The sequence below is a fragment of the Rhyacophila brunnea genome, unplaced genomic scaffold (genome assembly GCF_057557595.1).
Source record: "Rhyacophila brunnea isolate RB1 unplaced genomic scaffold, BYU_Rbru_1.0 scaffold_8, whole genome shotgun sequence".
Taxonomy (NCBI): Eukaryota; Metazoa; Arthropoda; class Insecta; order Trichoptera; family Rhyacophilidae; genus Rhyacophila; species Rhyacophila brunnea.
Genome location: NW_028233350.1, coordinates 28,111,546 through 28,122,451, shown reverse-complemented (window position 1 = coordinate 28,122,451; position 10,906 = coordinate 28,111,546). Strand labels below are relative to the sequence as shown.

General features: G+C 30.9%; 1 protein-coding gene across 1 annotated transcript in view; it reads left to right on the top strand.

Moving 5' to 3' along the window:
- The first annotated feature begins 3,232 nt into the window (after window positions 1-3,232).
- Window positions 3,233-10,906, top strand: part of LOC147064094 (CD151 antigen-like) — a 480,478-nt gene continuing 472,804 nt past the window's right edge. The window contains exon 1 of the mRNA XM_085958707.1: window positions 3,233-3,630. The gene's annotated coding sequence lies outside the window, so the exon portion shown is untranslated. The remainder of the gene's footprint in view (window positions 3,631-10,906) is intronic.

Here is a 10,906-nt window from a genome sequence, read left to right as displayed (position 1 = left end):
CAAACGCAAGTTTGATAGTAGAATTGTTCCGTTGCCTACGCTTCTTCTTCTTGTTGTGCCATCCCCTAGCGGAGGTCGACCACCAACAAGGCGATCTTAGCTTTGTCGTCTGCTATCCGGAACAGTTCAGTGGACCTGCACTCGTACCAATCACGGAGATTCCTTAGCCACGAAATGCGGCGCCGTCTTCTGCTACGCTTACCATTGATCTTTCCTTGAATGTCAAGTTGGGGAATACTGTACTTTTGTCCTCTCATAATGTGGCCGAAGTACTGTAGTTTCGTTGTTTTGATACTACCAAGAACTTATCGGTTCTTCTCCATTCGATTGAGAACTTCAACATTTGTCACCCGGTCAGTCCAAGGAATTTTGAGGATGCGTCTATACAGCCACATCTCGAAAGCTTCAAGTCTCCGTGACATCTCTTGGTATAGCGTCCATACTTCCATACCATAGAAAAGAATTGAGAGAACATAACAACGTACCATACGCAGTCTCAGACCTAGGTTAAGGTGTCGATTGCTAAGGAGGCGTCTCATTTTGAGAAAGGGACTCCTTGCGATCTCAATTCTAGTTTTTATTTCCTGAGACTGGTCCCATTTCTCATTAACCCATGTACTTACATATTTATAATGGGTCACACATTCGATTGGTTCGCTGTTAATGATAACATTTGTGTTGTTGTCAGGTGTTGCTATTTTTGATACTATTTTGTTATATGATGTATAGAAATAAACCAGCGGCACTCCAATAAGTGGCCCTCCTTTATTCCAGTTTTTGCGATGCCGAAGACTGACGCGGAAAATTGTCGGCACTATCGATTGCGAAAAAATATGAAAATGCAGCTCAACCTCAACCAGGAGTTTCTATACGAATTCAAAAAGCCATGACAGCAGCAGAATGCATGCGACTTTATAGACTACGAAAGAAAAAAATAAAATGGCTTGGAATGAAAATGAGTCATTAAATCACAGATCTTCTACGCTTGATAATTGTCATACAACATTGCAAACTGCTCCACTAACATCAACGGACAATCATCAACGGTTTCGAGCTCAGAGAAAAAAACCAACAACCAATTGACACGTCACAGATACATCAAGATGCTATGGACCAAAACTCATCTTTGCCATACAGCGGTTATAATCGATTCAGAAGTGCTCATGATGAATTAAAAAAAAAACTCCTATAATTCATTTGGACATGCGTGTTCCGTATGTGATGGGTTGTGGTTCAAAGATGATTTAAAGCTTCCATCTTCTGGACATGAATAAATTTTAACCAAGATTATACCTAATATATCTGAAGCAAATATTAAACTATGCACCACATACATTCAAGCTTTAAATAAAAATAATATACCATTGATGTCAATGTACAATGGTTTCAAATTTCTAGAAATACCTGATGATCTACCGCCGTTGGATTTAATTTAGGAAAAATTTATATCACCACGTATTCTTTTCGTGCATATCAGAACACTGAGATATGTGAATGGTCAATACGGTATTTATTTTATCGTATTTCTACTTATTTGTTTTGTTTTTGTTTAGTTACGCCAAAGAAGTATACCTTCTAGCGCGCGTACATAAGTACACGCACCGATTTTTTAAGACTGCATCAATTTATTCTCTTACGGTATATTATATTGATGTAATATTTTAAATAAAAATGTGCATATTATACAGCATAATAATAATAGTATGTACGTACCTGTGGCGTGTGGTGATTTTTGCTTGTAGAAATGCTGAATAAATAAATATTTATTAGCATGTTAAATATATTATTATATGCTTAGGATATCGTAACATTAGTATTGGCGGACTGGTGTATAGCAATGATACAAAAAATACATAATAATTTTACATATGAATATATCGATTATTTCAGGAGATACTTCGCATTTAGAAAATCTATAGACCAGACGCCACTGGTACCTACCTAATTCAAATTTACCTTTAAAACATATATAATTTTGAAAAACACTTTCTGAGAGAATATATTATAACCAATAGAAAAAATCTTTTTTGAAAAAAAGTAAGCCAACCCGACGGGGAATCGAATCCCGTATCTCCCAGGTTTACGCCCTGATCCGTGCATTACCACTATGCTACGAGGTGACATACTAATTGCAACAAATTTTAACTATTGGTCAATTTTAATACCTACTCATTAGTGCTCTTCCAAATCAAGCTACTTCGGAAATTAATTTTTGTTTCTTCTCTTAACTATTTACTATTACTTTGATTACTAACCGACGTCGTGGAATTTCTCCAATATTTTTATTATATGTAATATTTAAAAATCAACACAAACATACTTGTAAAATACTTAGATAATACACTATACTTACTTAGTTTCATTTTCACTACTTATACTAGATAAAATGGAAAACGATACTGTCATTCTTCTATGTGGGAAAATGAATAATAATTCATCCGGAAAGCACCAAAAAAACCACAGAAATATAATATTGAACCCAATGAATATGATCCCAAGAATAATAATCGCAAATATCCGGTAGGTAACAAATCTTTTCGGATAAAGCTTATTCACCTTTCATAGAGAGTAGTTTTTTTATACTAAATTACTAGGTTAATAATTATACTAGATAAATAATACATAATATGTTATACATATTATATTATAATGTACTGAACACATATATATTATCTACTTTACGTGAAGGTTATAGGCAGTAAGTCATTTAGTTGGTCAAAAATATAATTTTTATCCATATTGTGACATTACATGAGTCAGATACTGTCAGACACAGGTTTATTTAGAAAAATTTCGTAAATAAGATTGATTGGAAAATGTATTTCCTCTATCCGGGTTTTCCGTCCAAAAAGTTAATACATTCGCCGCTAGATGTCTGCAGTCTTCCTCGCAGTTCCGTTTGTTAAAAGCGTGGTAAAATTATTTCTCAATAGATTTATATTTTTTCGAAGACAAATACCTCATATATACAAAACGCACAAGTATTTTTGAAGGTCGTAAAAATATTATCAAATAACGAGTTGACAGTCTTGAATAACTTATTATTATTAATTTTCAATATTTTTTTACGTATTAAAAAATATATTGTATATTTGGAATACCAAACATGTTTTAATTAGATTAAACGAATCGTACGTTTGTTTGATAAGAGGTATTTTATCCAACGTGAAGATGAAATAGCGAGAGTTTTGCCGCGTGAGGTTTACATCCGAAGTAAAACCTTTTCTGTTTTAGTATACCGGCCGATCGCTGAAAGGACGGTTGTGCGTTAGAGCAGATGAACCGGTATTTTGACGTTCTTTTGTTTACATTCAAAACGTGAGTCGTAATAAAAAGGCGCGTAATTTATATTTCGAACGACAACTCAAAAGGTTAAAAAGTAGTTGACAAACGAAGCTATCGATATTATTCATTATTGTCTATGATGCGCGTATCCGTTCATGCGTTTGTGATGATTGTCTATTTTTCAATCGATGGATTTTCCATAGTTGAATAAATAAAATCAGTGATTTGTTTACATTTAGTTCGCATGTGTGTGAAGTAACTTGCTCAACTGTTTATGTTCACACTCAGATAAATAGTGTTTTATTGTGCTACAAACATTGCACGCTGTGGAAAATTCATTGAATGGTAACGTACCTATTTAAATTTAAAAAATATATATTTTTATATTTATTAAATTTTACATCGGTAATTAATTAAATCAGATTTGTACCTATATTATTTTTTATGACTTCCGATTTGAAAGTAGACACTTTCAGATTTTGTAAATATAATTAAGAATGAAGCATGTACAATATAAAACAAAATCGTGGTATGTAGGTACCTACTTTATTCGCGTAATTGAATAATGACAAGCACCAGTTTCACTCGATTACAAAACTGGTCGCGATCATTGTTGTGTAATGCCGGGTCCACACTGGCAACATGTCGCGCAACAACCTCGTTAAATTTTACGATAAGTATTATAATTATCGTAAAATTTCTTAAGCAATTATGATAATTATCGTAAAATTTAACGAGGTTGTCGCGCGACATGTTGCCAGTGTGGACCCGGCATTATATTGATTGATTTAGTACCATTTTTTTTTTGCTTTATTACATGATAATGGCTTTCCAACAATAATTGACAGTAAGTTTAAGACATTGAAGTGAATAATGCGAATTTACACAAAGTTTTATTTCCATTTAGGTTACAACCAAATTATTATGGTATTTGTTCTACAATTTTCGAGTTATCGATGTTAATAGTTGTTTCGAACTATAAACCCATCGTCAAGACGGTTCAATGATTTATACCTGAAGTCGTTATAATTATTATAACTCCAAAATTGTATAATAAACAAAAAATAAATAAACAATTTTTATGATCCACTACATCGTTATAAATTAATGGAAAAATCTAAAATTTCCTTCTTGTCAGACGGAAGTTTTATTGTTGTTTTTATTTAATAAAACGCATTTTTTTTTACAGTACTTATTCCACTTTAATTAATATATTAGGACCGGTTTCGTCCGCCTCAGTGGGACATTCTCAGTTGAAAATGTCCCACTGAGGCGGACGAAACCGGTCCTAATATATTAATTAAAGTGGAATAAGTACTATAAAAAAAATTGCGTTTTATTAAATAAAAACAACAATACAATGCAGTTCCACCATGAATTGACAGTTAACAAAATAATAGGAAGTTTTATTAATTTGTGTTAATAATATGATTGCTGACGTCTTCATATAGCAGTATATTATTGAGGTTAAAATGAAATTACTTAATAGTACGCATCGTAATGTTAGTTAAAATATAATTCATGTGACAGTCTGAAAGTGCTTGATAGAAACGTCATAAAAATAAGGTAATTAACTATCTAAGTACTTACCGACTGTTTTTTATAAAGCCTTGAAGGTGTCAAGAGATGAAACCTGGATAATATGTACAAAATCTGTGGATTCGTTCGTATACATTATATTAGGTATACCTACTTGATAACTATTATCAAAACTGCAAGTATAAACATACAAATATGTAGGTATCATAAACAATAACATATCAAGGCTAGTAATAATATTATATTAAAAGAGTTATCTTTTTTCTGTAATATCAACATAATTTAATTATAATAATATGTTATGCAATTATCTGATGTGTAGTGTAAATATTATATCTGAGTTCCCTTATAAAAATTTATTATTATGTCACTGTATGTACTATTCAAGTAGGTACCTAGTTGTTTTTACACATCGTTATCTACCATCGTTCATATATTAAAATAAGTATATTGTTTAAAGTCATACATTCACGTTGTTTCAATGACTGATAGTAAATTAAAATAAATATACTATTGTATGTGTAATATTATGTACCTACACATACAAATAAAATAGTAGCAAAAACGCTGTAACCTTCAGTTTTTATGAGCCATTACTATTGCATTTTGTTTTGTGTAGATACAATTCTTTTACAAGAAAAAACTGCATAATTTATTCAAATTCAGAACTGTTTCGTTCGAAATTTGAATGTCACAGAATTACAAAATAATGTATGGCTAAATGGCAACGTAAATTGAAACAAAAAAAACGTATAAGGTCACGGGCAAACTTTCCAATCTAAAAATGTTTTTTGGACGCTAAATTGAATTCTGTCAAAATCATGTAACTACCTCGGTACATCGTGTATATATTGTATAGATATATATACGATTTATTTTATCCAATATTCCGTTTATGTAACATTTAGGTTGTGTATAGGGATTTATGCCAGAATTAGAGATTGCAATACCGGTATTTCAAAACCGGTATCCCAGTATTTTTCGATACCGAAATACCGGTTTTGAAAATCAGATAATACCGATATATTCGGTATTGAAAGTGGAAACAAAATGTATTAATTAACATAAAACGTTTAACAGGATTGTGGTTTTTTTGTCGACTTACGCGATGTATGGTTTACTTCCGTTGCCTACTTTTTTGGTGACCAGCGATGACATGTGCAGATTTGCGAAATACATTTGCATTAAATCCGTAATTTTAAATTTATCCAAATATTTTCGCCAGTCGCTTGCGTGTTTTAGAAGTTGACAGTTGTATTTTTAACTAGATTTATCTGAAATCCTGGTTAAAAACCGTTGTATAATCATTAATAACGTCAGCTCTGGTGGCGAATATTTCATAATGAAATTATAATAGTTATTGCCTAATAAAGTATAAAAAGTGCAATAAATTAATAAAACATTAGGTGGAATTACCAATGGGGCACACACACAATATAAATAATAATATAAATTTATTGAAAGATAATTTGAAGAAGAAAGTGCCAATAGTTCAATTACTAAGTATTTGTAAACATCAGCATCCTTACCATATCTTACCTCAACCTATATTTCTATATTTCAGAAAAATCCGTAAAAAGTAAAAGACTATTATTGGTTGCTAAGGGGGTGGTCGTACCAACTAAATTATTAACATATACGTGCTTTACTATGGAAATCAAAATGACATTTTAGTATTCTATATTTGTTTGTTTGTTTGTTTTTTATTTACTTCATATCAAGTAGGTACAAGTTTGATCATATTGAGCAATTCAACAGAAAATTTAAAAACATTGTACATAAAAAGTTACTTTTATCTTGTAATTGTATATATTTATATTTAAAAAGATTTTTATATCTATATTTATTTGTAGATACTTACTTATATTTTTTTTCTAAATATTTCATAAATACCGGTATTCAATATGAAATACCGAAATACCAGTATTCGTATTTTCATTCAACATTGCAATCCCTAGCCAGAATATTTTGTTGCATAGTTGTATACTTATTATAAGGAACGGATTGACGTGTCTCTACATAACCAGAGAAAATCTCGGTGGGCCGACGTGTCCTAAATCATTTTTTTGCAATATTGCAAATCTTGAAGAACGTATTTATTTTGATCCCAAATAATAATATCACGGAAGTTTGAAACTATTGAATAAAATCATACACAATAATATTCCTAATACGTTGTCATGTTGTGTTTATTACATTAATATCGCCATCGAAACCGTTAAATAGTCGAAAATATGATTAACGATAACACAATATCTTTAAAAAATAAATGTTTTTATTGTTAGGTCGATTGACTAAAAAAATTCGGACCTGCATAAAATGCACATAAATATAAATAAGAATTATATATTCTGGTATAGGTTGTTACAAAGATACGTAATGCGTTAATTCGTAACATACTTAGCATCAATCTTTCTTCGGTTGGTTTATAAAATTAGATGTGATTCACGAGATTTTATTAAGCAATATCTAAAAGAGAACATCGGTGCAGTATAGGCTATTTTTGTGTTATTCAAACTACTTGATAAAAAGCCAAGTGTGTTAAATCAAAACAAAATTTTGCAAGAAGACGCTAATGCATACCTATATTGTTTGTACATTGCAAAGTTTAATCCTTTCCACGCGGACGGAACGATACAATTAGCATGTTATTTAAATGCGTTAATTAAAAAGTAATTAAATGCTCCGCAGTCAACAAGTTGATAATTAATCTAGTATTAACATGTCACTGTCCTCATGTAGTAACGGCAAATACTTCTTACTAAATGATTATTTAAAAAATAATTTTAAAATACCAGTACCTACCAATACCATACCATACTCGATATCTAACGATTTTTTTAACAAAAATATAATGTTTTCATTGTTACAAAAATTCATTAAACAACAACATGTAATTAGTGGTTCAATGGGTGAAATAATAATATTCACTCATGTTTTATTTAAATGACGTATTGGCTCACAATTATTACAGCCTTATCGACGCATACAAAATCTAAACAAACATACCGTTGACGTCGCCTGTAATATTCAAAATCGTATGCGTGATCTAGGTGATTTTTGACAAGCTTACGCCATACCAGAAAAATAAAACTGATTTTTTGAAAACAATAATAATATATAATAATAACTGACAGTTATGTTGCCTTTCTATTATTATTATCTATGACTATTTTAGCACTTTTTTTGGTTACACATTGTCTACCAACTTCAAACACGTACTTTTCGCCAGTGTGTATAATAGTAAGTTGTAACTATTAGTTAGGTCCCTGTATTAAATTCTACTGAGAAGTTAAACATTTTAATAAATTTCACTAACTGATTGTACTTACCTGGGTACAAGTAGGTATACACCTGTGTTTGACTTTGAACTTTTTAATAACAATGGATGCAGATAAAGGAATAACTTCCTGGTAAGTATTGAATTCGTCCGACGTGGAAGTCTGGTTGATTTTATAAATTTACAATAAAAAACCGTAAACAATATGTAGGTTATATTATTTTATTCGGATTTACATATACCTACCTACTTTGGTATGCGTTAGAGAGAGTCGTGATGTGGATTATATAGCGTGTTTAGTGTGGTTAAATTTATAGATAAGTATAGAAAAATTAATACTTTATACGTTGGCGCATTGAGACACGAAAATTAAAAACTATTAGGTTACCTACTATTTATAAATACAGAAAAATACAAAAGTAACAAAAAATCAAGTTTAATTATCATAATGATAGCAATTTTGTTTGATATTAAGTGTGTCTAGTAGTCTCTAAAGTGTAAATAGTAAATATTAAATACACTTATAATACAATTAATATAATATATTAGTCTGTTTATTTTATTGAATGATAATTAAAATGGTATGCAACATTAAAATTGTATTATAACAATTAATAATGAACATATTGTTTAGATTTTAAAGTATGAACGTTGCAAAAGATTTGAATCTTCTGCCAGATTCAGCCTTTTGTAATCACTGAAACATGTTTCAGTTTGACGTAAGAGTGAGCGTAAGAGTCTTTTTTTGTATGGAAAAAAGAAATAAGATGGAGGCTAGAGAAGCACAATACCTACAAGGGTTTTGTAGCACCAGAAAAAGAAGAATTTGTCAGTAATTCTCAACCTGCTTTTATTGGTGAAACCATTAAAATACCTCAGATATTGGAGTTATTAAGAATTATTCGCAAGATGGGCAGTTAGAACGGTAGTGAGATGCAGTGTTTTTAAGCATTTTGAGTTAACGACACACTTTACAACTAATTAGTATGATTTCGCGACACACCAAAATTGATAAAAACAATAAAGCATTAATTTGCACCTATTATAGTTTTCGAAAAAGAATTGCGACACACTGGTTGGGAAACACTGGCTTAATGGATAGAGTCTTCTCCCGGAAAGTGAATGATATATTATGTTCGTATTTTATGTTTAATTTATAGTCTACAAGCCTGCTTTCGGCCGCTACGGGTAGATTTGTATCGAAGTATTAGCACTTATTGTAACAGTCACAATAAGTTAGCCGCCTATAAAGTCAAAACTGTCTATCTCGCTCTAAAATGTATCACAGCCAAGAGAGGTGCTGTTAAAACATCGCACTTATTGTAACAATTACAACTAACTTATTGTAATTGTTACAATAAGTGCTAATACTTCGATAAAAACCTACCCTAGATAGCAGCCGTAGCGGCCGAAAGCAGTCTTGTGTATAGAATAGATGCGCAGGTAAATATCTAACAATGCTGAACATTCAAAATGGTTTATTAGGTTAATAGGACAACCATTTTGTTTTTAATAATATAATTACTGTTCAATTAATCATTTGAATTTAGTATTTTAAACGAAATTTAAAATAATTAAAAGATAAAAAGAACTTTTTATATACAACGTTTATAAATTTTCTGTTGAATTATTATGCTCAATATGCTCAAACTTGTACTTGATATGAAGTAAATAAAAAACAAACAGATATAGAATACCAAAATGTTATTTTGACATTTCATTTTGATTTCCATAGTAACGCACGTATATATTAATAATTTAGTTGCTAGGACCCCCCCCCCCTTACAACCCCTTAGCAACCAATAATAGCTTTTTACTTTTTACGGATTTTTCTGAAATAACTTTCCATACAATACAGAATCAACTGAAAATGAATTCAATTCTGCTTAAAGATGGCTAAAAGTATTAAAAGAATGCATTGGCATCGTGTTCTGATATATTCTAAAAGTTTCAAATGTTTAGCTAGTCGGGAAGTAGGTTAAAAATCAATTGCAAGATTTGTAATGGACAAACAAGAACGAGAAAGTATACGAGCTAATAAAAACGTTGTAAAATAATATATCAAGCTGTGGTCTGTTGGATGATAAGTTCCGAATATTCAAAAAAAGAACTTCGTTCTGAATAAATAATTATGGTGAATGAAAATTTTAGGTATGCTGTCCAAACTAAAAAGGATTCATTGTATATTGTACAAGCACCGTTTAAGAAAGTGTCTAAAATAAATAAGATGTAAAAACGCAGTGTGCTCTTACTTTGATAACAATATTTTCCTTGTGCACGTAATAAAAAAGAAATACGTATTATCACGTATAATAAGTCCATTCCATCCCATCACCTCGAACTGGTTCTTTGAATATAAAGCAAGGAGTCACATAATGGAGTAAAGCCTAGATAACTTTCAAGTTAATTCAACTAGAAGAAGTGAGATAAGTCGACGCGCAGATTGTACGTCTTGGAATATTAATATGCGCACTGACTAATCGATGAAATTTGACATTTAGAAACGAGCCGATGAATGGATTAAAGTTTAAAGCAAAAATATTCTGAAAATCACGCACGAACATTGAAATAAAAATTATACGAATTTAGTACAACATGTGGGTTTACGTGATTTGTATATTAACTTTGGTAGAAATACCACTGATAAATGATTTATCAATGTTTACTCATATATCAGAATAAAACGGGCGGCCCTCATTAACTGAGAAATAAACATCGAACATATTAGATACCTACAGTATATAGGTGTTTAATGTTTGCCCCGTAATATATATTGCTACAGTTCGCAGTCTCTTTGCGGTC